The sequence below is a fragment of the Dipodomys merriami genome, unplaced genomic scaffold, assembly GCF_024711535.1.
Source record: "Dipodomys merriami isolate MVZ:Mamm:240054 unplaced genomic scaffold, mDipMer1.0.p SCAF_209, whole genome shotgun sequence".
Classification (NCBI taxonomy): Eukaryota; Metazoa; Chordata; class Mammalia; order Rodentia; family Heteromyidae; genus Dipodomys; species Dipodomys merriami.
Window position 1 is genome coordinate 276999 of NW_027203482.1, and position 14680 is coordinate 291678.

At 44.4% G+C, this 14680-nt stretch overlaps 2 pseudogenes; both read left to right on the top strand.

Moving 5' to 3' along the window:
• Window positions 1–3831: 3831 nt before the first annotated feature.
• LOC138833474 (pre-mRNA-splicing factor SLU7 pseudogene) lies at window positions 3832–5568 on the top strand (annotated as a pseudogene).
• Window positions 5569–8370: 2802 nt separating this feature from the next.
• Window positions 8371–8447, top strand: LOC138833482 (small nucleolar RNA U3; annotated as a pseudogene).
• The last annotated feature ends 6233 nt before the right edge of the window (window positions 8448–14680 follow it).

A 14680-nucleotide genomic window follows, 5' to 3' on the forward strand; every position in this document is an offset into this window, starting at 1 on the left:
CTTGTAATTGCGTTCGCCCTGGCTCCCCGCAGGTTCTGGTACCAGGATCTGAAGATATAGCCACTGGTTGGGTTTTCTGGAATATGGTCTGTGTCTCTGGATGTATACAACATCCCTATATCATTCTGTATGAGAACGCATGCACACATGAGTTATTCCCTCCTCTACAGGCTTGTCATTAAGGATGATTATGGCGTAGTAACCATGGAAGTTAAGTTTATTCTAAGTAGGATATACTACTGATGAATTTCAAGTTGGCAGGAACCTGCTGCCCCCAAAGGGAGCAAACTTGATGTCGACTGTGGGTGGGGTGTCAGCAGTAAATGCTGACCAGCCAATTGTTGGATCATCTCTATGTTCAAATAAGAGGTGGAAATTGGTTCTGGAGTTCATCTGGAGTTACTCTGCAATGTAACTGGCAAAAATAAGATTTTAAAGACCTGCTGTCTACATAGCTGTTGATCTTGTTCTTCTCTGCCTAGAAAGAGGCTCTCTTGCAAGACTTAAATCCTGTAAAGAATATCTTGGTCTTTACTGAGTTCTTAGTGTGGTAGAGGTATCAAATATCATAAAGATAAAATACTTTTTTTCCATTGACATTCACATGATAGATTATTGGGAGCCGACAATAAAGTTTAAAGGTCATCTTGACCCCAGTGCTCACTTGAAGGCACGTACAAGGAACTGGCTTGCTTAAACACCAGGTGCCCGGCATTGCTTTGCTATGTCTGCAGAGTTTGTTTTACTTTCTACCAGTTGACCTTGTCTTGTTTTTACTGCACTCTGTTTTTACTGAAATTTTCCTTGTTTTTCTGGAGTATTGTAACCTTATGTTACCTCTTGACTTCTAATAGTATATATTAGGGAAAGTTAAAAATAAACGGTGCTGCAGTCTTGAGCTGCAGACCTCCCGACCCCATCATTTGTCTTATTTTTCTCTTCCTCGCCCCCTAATTCAGGATTCCCTTTCATTGCCTGCAGGCTCCGGCAATAGATGACTAGGCCAATGTTCAGGTTCCAGAGATAACTTAACAAATAATGAGTTAGTGGGAATGGTGTTATATGGGACCACTTTTAGGCCCCAGACCTGTGAGATCTTCTTCCTCATGCACAAAGCTAGAGATGTCTAATTTTATGTGTGCAGTGTAATTTTTAGAGGTAAAGCTCTGCATAATTGCAGGCCAGAGCCTCTAATCTGACTTATTAAATGTCACCCCAGTACTCTTAATCAGTTTCTCAGGCTGTATGACCGTGCTATTGCTATAGAAAAGGCAGTCTCTCTGGACCCTTAGAGACAGGACTGGCTGAGGTTCTGTGGTTATCTTTCTGTAAGAACTCATTGTTGTTCCCCACAGGAAAGAAGGGGTCTAGTAGAGTTAACTGCCCAATAACTGGTCATATCAGTAACTGACAGTGAACAGCCGATATAACACCAGTTTATTAGTTTCTCCATTTCCCTGTACATGGAGACCAGGCTTCTGTAGCTTTGCATAGCCATTGTCTCTACTGCTGTGACAGTTAAACCCGGGTTTAACTATCATAGTAGTTCTTGGACGATTAGTAATGAAGCCAATGCCAAAAGGTCAAGTTACTTTATCTGTATGTATTCCAGGAGGCATTAACAAGTCTTTGTACATTGCACAATATTATATCAAATACTATATCAGATGAGGAACCATTTTATGCCAAGGACAATCTGAGTATTAGGGGGACATATAAAATGACCAGTTAGGCAGATGCCCATCACCAGCTGATGAGAAGCACACATATCTGTCCCATCGTGTACCAAATGATTTGGTGGGCCAGAGAAGATCCACAAGCCGTATGTCCCCTGTCAGGCTTCTATCAGGACTTGTTTGCCTATAATTAAGTTCTCGCCTTTCCAATACCTGACAAGTCAGCCAGGCACTTGGAGCTGCCCAGAAGTCTCTCCCCCCCGCCCCTTACAGGTTACTTCCTTTCATGGTATATGGATGAAGAGCCTTCCATTGGGAAAAAATTCCCATGTCGCTCTATTTAAAAGCCCTCCTCAATGTATTTAAGAGTTTCCACTCAGATCAGCTCACATGGCCTACTCCATCTGGCAATACAACTTGCATTTTTTTCTTCCAGCTGGCTATAATGGACCCCTAGTAGTCCATAAAATCTCAAGGAAGGACCCTGAGAGAAGCAATGTAGGTGAAATGGAAAGCCATGGGTCTGCATCTTGGGCCCTCTGGTATTGCTTGGGTTCAGTTCTGATTTCACTATTTTTACCTCTGAATGATAGATTCTGGGTTTGGTCCAATTTGATCTTGTGGGTCTAACTGACCTTCTGGCAGGTAGTGGAAAATTCCAGGTGTGGAGTCACTTCATACCATTTAGCTAAAGCTCCCATTTGACAGGTACTAGTGGGACTTGAACCATTTCTTGGAAGACTTGTCTGCTGGTGGTGAGGTAGGACTACTGAAGGTCTTGAGCTCCAGGATACCTCATTATGGTTTTCACTGAGGCCTGAAAAGTTCGGTGTTGCATCTTCCACTGGTAGTCAGTCTTTAATCTGTGATCCATTTTTTTTTCCTGAATGAAAATCCTGTTACGTTCTTGTTTGAAAGTTATTTCATTGAACAAGTCAAGACTTACTGCTTAGTATTGTTCTGGATATTTCATTCATATTTAGAAGGAGAAGAAATGGAAAAAACAGTAATCACTAAGATAATTTAACAATTTACTCTCCAAAAAGAAAAGACTTGGAAAGTTTCACCACAAAATTATAAATGTTTGAGGAGATGATCTGTATCAGGACATAAAAATGGCATCACCACAATAGTATGTACAATTCTTGGGTTTTCTGTTAAAACCTGAAAAAAAATCACTTTATGAACAAGTTGAGCATTGAAAACAGGATGATTTTCTCCATAAGGGGTGCAGCTACCCTGCTAATGTTTATGAGAATCTACAGAATAATTATGAGTACTGGGGTAATGTTTGTTACTAGCTTCTTTTCAAAGATACCAGTAAACCAAACTTCCTCATGATACTGGTGCATGAGTTGAAATCTGATCAGGGAACATTAGAATAGTAAGATTTATCTTTCTATATTTTCCTGGGAAGTAGAGGTTAGATTCTCAGGATGGGCAGGAAGGATTGTGAGTTCTGCCTTGAATTAATTTGCCTACCAACTAGAGACTCAGTGCCCAAACTCAAGAGGTATTGGTTCCATGCAGGGGCTCACTCAAAATTCTTTTGAATTTATTTTGTGTTCCTAGGAATGGAACCCAGAACCACATACATCTACCAGGCAAGCTAGTCTACCACTGAGCTAACTCTGAGCTCCATTTTTATTTTTAATTGAAGCCAGTGAGTTTTGCTGAGAATGAAGTTAAACATACTAATGGAAATAGGTTGCCTGAGTGACTACCCATTTCCAAATGTGGGAATTCCAACTCCAGATCAACAGGGAGAGACAACGAAGAATCTGTGCCTTAAGACACCTGACTTGCCTCCCCCATCCCTTGTGAAATGCTTCTTTCACACAGTGCAAGAGCTCCCAAGGACAATTCTCAGGGTGGTGAGGATCAGTCTCATGAGTGATCCCACTGTTAGAGGGTAGGGAATGAGATAAAAAAACATATTGCAGGAGGGAAGTAAACATCGGTGGCTTGGTTTACTTGTCTGTCAGGGAGTGGTTGTATAGGGAGCTTGGGACTGGGGTCTGACTATTTAAGTCAAGCAGACCTCAAACTCTTATGTAGCCCCAGACCAGCCTAGAACTCTCCATTCTCCTGTTCTGATTGTGTGTACCACCCACCTAACACATTCTACTGTTTTAATACAGATGGCCAGTTCACCATGTCATCGGCAGCTGTGGATATAGTTAATGCCGCACCCCTGTCCAGGTCCAAAGGCTGAGTTTAGAGGAACCAAAGAAGATGACTCGAGAGGACTAGAGGAAGGAGCTAGAAGAACAATGGAAACTGGGTAATGCTCCTGCAAAAGTGGACGAAGAAGGAAAAGATAATCAATCCACACATCCCTCAGTATATTTCTTCAGTACCATGGTACATCCATCCATCGAAAAGACCCACCTTAAGGCACCAGAGACCACAACCCAAGAAACAGAAGCAGTTTAGTTCATCTGGAAAATGGTACAAGAGGGGTGTAAAAGAGAATTCCATAACCACCAAGTACCGCAAAGGTGCCTGCGAGACTGTGGGGCCATGATGCAAAAGGAGAAGGACGGCTTCGAGAGACCCAGGCAAGTTGGCGCCAAGTCTACCGGGACTATCATGGCACCAGATGAGCATGCCCAGCCTCAGCTCACGTTTGACTGTGACAGGAAGAGAGAGCCCTGGAACAGCTACAATCCAGAACAACACATGAGAATCGTGGAAGAGTACACCAAAGTTGACCTGGCAAAATGAACACTGAAAGCCCAGAAATTACAAGAAGAATTGGCCTCAGGAAAATTAGTGGAACAAGCTAAATCTCCAAAACATCAGTGGGGAGAAGAGGAACCAAATTCTCAGATGCATAAAAGATCACAACAGTGAAGATGAGGATGAAGATAAATATGCAGAGGATATTGACATGCCTGGACAGAATTTTGAGTCTAAGAGGTGAATTACAGTCTGGAATCTAAGGATTCGAGAAGATATTGCAAAATATTTGAGAAATTTAGATCCAAATTCTGTCTACTATGATCCCAAAACTAGAGCGATGAGAGAAAATCCCTATGCCAATGCAGGGAAGAATCCAGATGAAGTGAGTTATGTAGGCGATAACTTCGTCAGGTACAGAGGTGATACCATTTCCATGGCTCAGACACAGTTGTCTGCCTGGGAGGCGTATGACAAGGGCTCAGAGGTGCGCCTGCAGGCAGATCCCACGAAGCTGGAGCTGTTGTATGAGTCCTTCAAAGAACAGACAGAAAGCATCCTGGAAAAGTATGGCGGCCAAGAACATCTGGATGCTCCTCCAGCTGAGTTGCTCTTAGCCCAGATGGAAGATGGAAGACTATGTGGAGTATTCACAGCATGGGACCGTCATCAAGGGGCAGGAGCGAGCCGTGGCCTGCTCCACGTATGAAGATGACATGAAGATGCACAACCACCTGCACATCTGGGGATCTTACTGGAAAGAAGGTGGCCGATGGGGATACAAATGCTGTCACTCGTTCAAGCATTCCTACTGCCCTTGGGGATACAAATGCTGTCACTCGTTCAAGCATTTCTACTGCCCTGGAGAAGCCGGGAAGGAGACTAACACTGAGGAGTGTGTGAGTGAGACTGGAGAAGAGTCGGTGAAGAAACCACAGATGCTCATGGAGATGCACCAAGAAAAGCTACAGGAAGAGAAGAAAAAGCACCGGAAGAGCGATGACAATGATGATGAAGAGAAGAAACAGGAGAAACTGAAAAAGGCACTGAATGCCAAGAAGGCCCGCCTGCTCCATGTCAAGGAGATCTTGCAGATGGACGAGAGAAAGCGGCCATACAACCGTGTATAGGAAACTCAAGGAAATGGAGGCCTACAGAATCAAATGTCAGGCTGGATGACCCGATGGCCTCTTTCCTGGGCCAGCAGTAACTGTCCAGGGTACAGTCCAGCATGCACCACAACCTCCTGTTCATCATAGATGAAAAACCATGACCTGTCCTTGAGGCCTGACTTCAATAAAGCTTTCAGAAGTCTCAAAAATTTAGGAGATCAACACAGGCATCTAAGCCTGGGGAAGATAGCCTATAGCCACTGCTTTCAAACTGCATCTTCATCACCAGAGCAATCATCTAGAGTTCCATCCTTTACCTTCTTCCCCATGTTCTTCTGTTCTCTGGATCTCTGCAAACAATAAGTTGACCCAAATCAGATGATTCTACCCCTAGAGCATTGTCACTGGGGTTCCCACCCCCTGATAAGATGCTTGGCTAGTGAGAACTCCAGACCTGTTCTGAATCTGGGCGCATGGCCATGTTCTCAGCACAGGTTGTCTCTCCCTCTCTGTAAGCAGTATTCTCCTTAGGTGACAAACTCTTGAGCCAGAGATCTGGGTCCATGGGTTACTGCTGTGCAGCTTCTAGCTAGCTCTTCTAATGTTCAGGTCCTTCAGGAAGCTTTGACAATATCTGACAGTTAACTGCCAGGAGCAAATGTTTGACCAGGAAGCTTGGTAACATTTGTAATCTCTGCTCTTAACAGGCTTCTTAGACTTCACCAAGAAATTTCACTTTCTTGGGATTTTTCAGTTTCAGGACTTCACCTCTGACTTCCTATCTGGCAGGATTGGAGTATTAGAAGTGGGGGGCATGCAGGATTTTAAAAGGCCATCCTTTAAAACAACAAAAAACCCTTCAATGACAGGTCTTATTCCTAGTCACCTGTCCAGGGGTAAAGGGTATTGCTTTCTTGGTGGATGAGTGGGGTGTGGGGGAGGGTACAGAACTCGAGGAGAAAAGTGCAGCAGTAGAGCTGATGAAAGTGAATTCTACAACTCATGGGTGAAGATGGGAGGGAGGAACTTGGAGAGCAAGAGGGAACAGAAGACACTGTATGGAAGGAAAGGTACTCGTTACCTGATTCGTGTAACTGTCACCCCTCTGTACATCCCCTCTATAGTGCAAATTAATATGTATATAATATAAAATACTCAGGGGCATTACACTTGTTTATAAGTCAATATGAACTGGGGGACTCTGTAGTCCTCCCCTCTCCTGACTTTTGATGTCTAAGCTATACGTATAAATTTCTCCCTAAAAGGTTGAGCCCAGAGGAAATCTTCCCAGTCCTGGAGCTCCATGTGTCAAAAGAGGAACATGAAATACCTCTCCCTTTCTTCCAGAGATCAGGACCTGCCCTGGGGGGAGAGGAGCAGGCCCAGTGTTGGAGGGATGGTGACAAATGATTTAGAGGCCAAAAACATCCCAAAAGATGGTCTTTCTCTTTTGGTCCTGCTTTTTAAATTAAGGGCTCCTAATAGGACCCCCCTGACCTCCCCATTTCTTCCTCAAAGGACATGGTGGGAGTTACTTTCTCTACTAGGGCATTTTTCATTTAAAATGTCCACGATTCCAACATTAATAAAACTCATTTCTTTCTCCCTGAGACTTGGGCGTTTGACCTTCATATTTGAACTCTCTGGGCAGGTCTCAGCCCAATTGTGGACGAGATTTTAGCCTTCTCGTTTTCACGTCACATACACCTTCTAGGCCCCTCTGAATAATTCCTCCAAACTTTGATCCTCCCAGTTCTGTCATCTTTGCAACTGTTAGTAACAAAAATGCAGCTTAATGATTCCATGCTTTAGGGAATTGTCAAAATTTTAACCCTGCATATTTTCTCACCTGATTTTTTTTTCTTTTTCGCCTGAACTTCTGCCTCCTTCATTGCTGCCATACATCAAAGGCCTAGGCTAGGTTTGGGGGATCAGAAATGGATTCCCCAATCCCTTTCATGTTCATACGCTTCCTGTCTGTGGGTCGAACCCCAGGATCTGGTGGGTTCTCTTTTCTACCCAGTCACAGCTGCTCTCCTAATTATAGCTCTCTCTCTTCCCTGGAGAATAAGGTTACAAAGATGGACATGACTTCTGACCAGGTATAGATTTGTGGGCCTTCAAACTGATCAAAGTTCACAACCGCATCTGGGTCTCCTCAAAGGGGCTTTAATTCTCTTGGAAACTTGGGTTTTGTTGATACCCTGGGGGCTAGCACAGAAGTTCAAGTCACCATCTCCGTTCAGATCTTCATAAGAGGGTAGAGGGTTTATGGTTGTACTCTGGGAGCGAAGGAAGTAGGAAATTCTGAACATCGTTCTAACCTTGTAGCAGCTCCATTTTTTGAGCCTCAAGAATGATGAACTTCAAACTGAAGGTGGAGCTGAAGCTGACAGGTGTTACCTGGGGGTTCAGGAAGGAGTTGATGCAGATCCTATGGAGGTTCCTGCTGCAATCTCCATCTGGAACTGGGGGACACTGGAAAGCAACAGTTTGAGGATTGTGCAGAGGAGGCATGTAGGAAAGAGGATCCCGCTCTGACATCTCTAGATTATAAGGGGGAGGTAAGCAGGGAAGGAATCCCACTTGGAGGATGTCTCCTCTGGTTTAGTTTTATCTTTTTCCTAATTTTCAAGGAACAAGGGGTCCCTATTTCCAACACGTAAGCAACTGGAAGAACCCAGTCTTAATCTGATCCAGTTTTGGGCCAAAAAGCAGCCTGCTGAGTAAGAGGTTCCCAGGTCCAGGTGAAGCTGCAAATATTCAATCATTTGCTGCATCATTTTCTCTTTGGTTTGAGTATCAAACCAATATTTTAACGTCCATTTTAAAGGACTGTCCAGTGGGATCTCACTCATTTCGTGTACCTCAGAAGCTGCGCTATTTAGAATGTTCCCCTTAAGACTATACTTTCAGGGATCATTTCTATAGTTTGTTACTAGAATGTAACAAACTTGGTTTGGTTTACCAAGCTAGTGAGAGTACCCTGTAGATGCTCAGCCTTCAAATTCTGGAGACGTCCTGCAAACTACTCCATGTGCTTTGTCGGTCTCCAAGCAATTCCCTTTTGGGGTGAAAGCTAGTTGAACGTACCTACGTAGCAGTACAAACCTGTGAGCTTCCTGTACCTGTGAGTAGGTGCAGGAAATCTGTCTGTAGTCACCTGCATGCCTCCAGCACTGTGGATCAAGACTTGACCCTTGGATTTCACGTCCAAATGTACCTGTCACTGGACACCCCCGGTTCCCTGCAACAAGGCAGAGGGATACTCTCTCCCCCAGGAGAAAGGGCTTCTGGGCACCTCTCCCAGATGGAGAGATCCTGGACAAGGCTCCACATTGTTAGAGTTGTGTACTCTTAAACAGAGTCACAACTGAAGACATGAGAGCAAAGATCTCAGCAAGGCAAAATTTATTTCTGCGCAGAACGATGTACTGTTCACTGAAATCCTGGCAAGCAAGCACACAGCAGGTGGGCTGGTCCCTTTCTGTCTCTCATACAGAAGGTGTGCCCAGGTGCATGATCTGCTCAGTACTGGCTAGTTTGAAGAAGGTAATTTTTTCGGATGGTGGTTTAATGTAACAGGACTAGGATGTCTTAACAAGAATAGGAATAAGGCATAACTAAAATTTAATGAGCTTGTAACAGGATGTCTTAGTAGAAGCCAAATAGGATGTAACTAAAACTTAATGAGCTTGTAACAGGGTTTCTTAACAGAAGCAGAATAGGATGTAAGTAAAATTAACAAGAGCCAAGCCACTTGGCCAAAGTAGAAGCTTTCAGAAAACAGTTCTCACAGAATTGATAGGAAAGTGGTACACTTTGACTTACTTTCATAGAAAAAACTTTTCTTGCACTACCTAGTAGGCATCAAGCCCTGAGTTTAAACCTTAGTACCACCAGAAAATTCACTTTAAAAACAAGGAGGGTGAATAAGATTTTAAAACTTTTAAACCAAAGACCTGTAAACAAGCTCCGGCTCCATAGCCCCCATGCTGTCTTCAGTGTTCTATTGTGCACCCGGCCATCAAGCTTCAGATGTCTGAGATCTCCGTGAAGGCCCAGCAATTCCATTGTTGGATTCTAATATATCCTTTCCAGCCCTGTTTGGCCTCAGGTTTTTGTAGTATCTGGTTTTTTGTGAAATCTTCGGGAATCCAGTTTATACGAAGATGTATACATTTGTGGACACTTGAAAGACTCCCAAACAGCTGTTCACAGGCTTTCGTCATAGATTCTTAAGTGACCTTCACTCCAGTCCTTCAATATCTTTGTGTTAGATATGGCATAACACTTGTATGACTTGATTAGAACAATGGCTCTGAAAATGCTGGTACTTAATATTTCCAGTGTACCATATCTCGTGCGCGTTGTGTGCAACTATGACCCCAATCTCTACTGAATCAATGTGTCCTGTGAGATATCTGAATGGCTCCATTCTTGGAGAGTATGCCAACAAGAGCCACTAGTACTGCCCAGGGGCAAATTCCTAAACGTTTCTTAACAATTGTGCGTGAGTTAGAACTGCCCTGGTCCTCTGAGTGGAATGGAAAAGAAGGCATCTGACCGTGGGTCTCCACACCACATCTGAAGTCTTGACTGCTCTGTTCTAGTGAAGATGGTTTTATTCAAGTTTTCAGTCATTGAACCTTATGCTTCCAGGTTCTCTACAGGCCAGAAAGGCAGAGAGCTGTTGAAGAAAGAACTCTTGATAATGTGAAGCTTCTTGAAGCTGGTACTAACATGCACCAACTTCGCTCACTTCATCTCCAAAATGTGATTTTTGATTCTCTGTCTTGGCCAAGGGGTTGTAGTTTCAGATTTTGCTTGGCACTCTCCACTATCATAACATTCATTAAGCCCAAGAATGCAGTGTGTAGACGACTATGATTCTATGTAGGTACTAACATGTACAAGGACTGGAGGAATTACCTATGGGAAGGGCTTAGGTCCATTGAATCATGCTTGGACCATTTTTAACTTGAATCTGTAGGTCACACTAACCATGTTCAGGTTTCTGGTCTCCAGGCATTGAAGTCCTTGTGGACCTTGTATCTAATAAAAAGTTGATACAATGACTGGGTTTCCTTGAACCATGCCTGCCGCCCTCCAGCCGCAGCACGGAGAGAAGGCTGAAGGCACAACTTTATTCCAGCAAATGCCTCAGCTACATACACTTTCTATATTTGTCAGATGCTGGCATCACATTGTTCCAGGACCCACTGCACCAACAAGTGTGGACAGTCCGCATCCTTCCTCATTCTATTTCAAATGATCTTTGTCTACCATACTCTCTCAGATAAATCCCCAGGCCCAAAGTGGAGAAAAATGCTTTCTCAAATAAAAGGGCAAGTACTTGCAGCCCAGAGGGTTGGAGTCAATGGCCTGGAGCCTTTGCTCACACATTGCCAGCTCCTGGCACTTCAGGGTCTACAACACATACCTAACAAGGGTTCTCTGAAAAGCAGATAGATCCTTGGTGGAGTGTGAAAGCACCCACCATCCTGGGTACCTGGACCACTGATCAGTCCATTGTCTGGGTTTAAATGAGTTTGAGAATTTTGGGAGGAAGAAAATTTGAGACTACTGCCATGGGGCCTTTTGCTCAACCATTGTTTCTCTCTTGATCAGAGAAAATAGGAAACAGCTTTTATCTAAGATTCTCTATTCTTCCCCAGGGATGTCAGGCTCAATTATTCACCCTTGACTCACTGTGGAAGATTCCATCATTATCCTTCCAACTGATTTAGACTTTTATAGATTTCTGAAGGCTTAAGTGATACTTGCTGGCACTGATCTTGAGTCTCTCTCTCTTCCCACCCTTCTCCCTTTAAGAGTATGAAAAGTAGCTTGAATTTTAAACTTCAAGTTCAACTTTTGGACTTTGTAATGTCTGGGTCACATGTATAAACTGTTTCCAGTTATCCCAAAGAAAGGGATAGTTTAGTCCTTCCACACCTCACATGTGGCGGTGGTGGACTGTAAGCCTCTGGGACTTCCTTCCTTGACACCCTCCATGTTGGACCCAGCACAATCACCTCTGAGCCACTAAGGTGGTCTCTATAGGTGGAGACTCCTAAAATGTATGTCTTGCACCAAGAGCCCCAGCAAAGGACAGCACTGAGCTTGTGGGAAAGGTGAGGTTCCTTTTAGAGATACTTCACACATTGCCTTGATTAAAGGCACGTGTGTGTCCTCACACAGAACATAGTTCTGCCGGTCTTCAGGCCTTGTACAACCTATGCATTCTCCGGTCTTTTTCCCTTTGCCATGACAACTCCAAAAGATGGGAGAATGAGATGCTCAATGCTGAGCAAAGTTACAAGAGCAACCATTACTGTGTGGTTGCCGTACCTGACCACCTTGGCCAGAGATGCATATGATGTGCTGAAAGAGTGTGAAGTTGAATAATCTCTGCAGCTTCAAATGAGAACTCTTGAAATCCAGTCCTAGAAGAGGTCTCTGGGGTCCTGTTGCTACTTTCTTATGTTTTTATAGGATACAATTTCTTTCCACTTTAATTCATGCCTAGTGCTAGGATTTAATCCCTCGTTATCCTCCTGGTATCCAGGAAAAAGAAACTTCCAGGTTAGAAGTTTTTGCACTGTCCTTCTGCATAGGGAAGGAGATCACCCCTGCAACTGGAGGTTTGGGGCTGTCCGACAAACTAGAATCTTTAAGGGAGCTCATCTAGGTATTTCTATCCTGTGGTTCTTCTCTGCTTTTTCCAGCCAGGGTTGACACAGAAGCAAACCAGCCTTGATGAGCCTGCCTGCCATTAGTCAAATACTTGGGTAGTTGGAACTTCAGTCAATGGTAGTATGGCCTCCTAAAGTGGGCAGGGGAGGTAGGCGGGTTCAAGGGCTTGAGGAACACATACAATCCTTAGACACAGTATGAAGTATTTCTCCTGGCTTAAAGACAATGAGGAACCCCAAAGGCCCACAATAACCTAGGAAGAGTCCTGTGAGGAAGAACTATCTTGAGAATGGTACGTGTAGCAGTAGAGATGAGACCAGGAGACTCTATAACCAGATGGAAGAAGATATGATTTCAGACAGAATGTCTCTCGTGGCCCTTGACTGCAAAAACAAAGACTGCATTGCTGACCTACTTCCCTAGAGATACTATCTACTAGTTTGGATAGGAGCATGGCCATGCATGGCTTGAAGGTTCTAGAAGGGAGAGGCTATGTCCTTAAGATTGTAAGTAGTGTCTCAAACTGTCTTAATTCCTGGCTCACAGAAAAGGCAACCACCATGCCACAGTCCAGCCGCAGCATGAACAAGGGCTCCCGAGGGGCAAGGGGGTTGATGAAGGAGGTAGAGAAGGAGGCTAAAGGCACAACTGTTTATTTCAGCAAAAGCCTCAGCTATATACACTTTCTATTTGTCAGATGCTGGCATCACATTGTCCCAGGACCCACCGTGCCAACAAGTGCAGATAGTACATAGCCTTTCTCATTCTATCTCAAACAATCTTTGTCTGCCATACTCCCTCAGAGAAGCCCTCAGGCCCAGAGCTGAGAAAAATGCTTCCTCAAATAAAAGGGCAAGTACTTGCAGCCCAGAGGGCTGGAGTCAATGGCTGGGAGCCTTTGCTCACAGTTCCTGCCACCTTGGGTCTACAACATTTCCCCCCTTTATTTTTTAAATTGAGCAAGTATCTGTCAGCCTGGACCTGGGCAAAGCAGTGGATCATAACATCTCAGGAAGAATAGCACAAACAGAACAATGCTCAAATACCAAAAGGAGTGCTGTAACAAATGTCCTGGGTTGAATCCTTGCAGGGAATGAAGAACTGATGCAGCCAAGTCTTTAGGGTCTGCTACGTTTAGGGTGGAGTGGCCAGTATCAAATATCTTTCCCTGAAGCTGTATAATAGCAAAGCTCAAATTATCATGGGACCAGATTCCTTGAATATGACCATGGGTATGGGTCCAAGTCACACTTCCATCCTATTTAAGAGGGGTAACACAATGGACAGATCAGCACGACATGTCATTTTTAACTGAGTCTTTCGCAGTTTTACCTGATTATTAACATACATCATGGCTGTTTCCGAAGCATTTCAACGTTTCACAATCTGTTTATCCCCTAGCACTTTGGGTCCCAAGGGCATTAGAAACATTTTGAGCCAAAGCATTACATGTTCTGCTGTGTATGTATGGTTTGGGTGAGGGCCACAGCAGAGCAGTAGCACTGGCAAGGAGAGTTATGGTAACAATGTTTTTCTTCTGAGGAGTCCAGATCTGCTTCTGCAGATGCTGACGTGGGACCCCCTGAAGGGCAGCAGCCAATCATTCCCTGCACATAAGAGGGCCCAATGTCAGCACAAAGGCAATCCTACAAGGCCTTGTTAGGCCCTGTTTTCTTCCAGGGCCTAACTGCTGCCGGAAACACAGCAATTTTAAAAGCTAGTTGTCGGACCAGGATTGTGCCAGCTTTACCATCAACTACAATGTGGCTAACGGCTTTAAGAAGGTGGGAAACATTCTTGAAACATCAGGCCCCTGTCTGGTCTTAGACAACAACTCAGTCCTAGGAAGTAGGGAGCTTTTTCCAGGCCTTGGTTGTACATACATTAATCTGCCCATAAGCAACTTCAGAGTAATAGATCTGCTGCTGAATATCAGAGTATTCACCCGTACTCACCAGCATGTCATAAGTTGTCGCTACCGCCTCGTCCACCAAGGAAGATACGACACCGAACTCCTCTCTGCAGTTTATTCAGGACCTTTTAGTAATCTTCTGACCCCAACCCCGGGGAGAATTCCCCACAGCCTTAAGTACCCGCTGGGTAGCCAACCCTGATACGCCACGTGGGAACCACCAATAGGTTCAGGTGCGCGAAAGCAAGCCAGATTCTTTGCCTTAGCCATATAAGGAGTTGTTTACCACAGAGAGCACTCGCCAATGGGAAGGCAGAGGGCGGAAGCCGGCGCCATCTTCCAGGTGCGGCCTCTTGAAGCTCCCTACAATAAGTTACAGGGATGTTGGTGCAGTTATTTTGCCACCCGATCGACCTTTCCATCCATTGTGCCTTCCATCATAGGTAATCCCCCCCCCCATTGAGGCAGGCCTGAGCAATTTTCTTCCAGTCCCCTGGGCAGAATGCCTGATGGGCCAAATGATCAACCGGGGATGAAGTAAAGGGAGCAGTTGCCCCATATTGAGCAGTAGAAACCTTGATTTCTTTTAATTCCTTAAA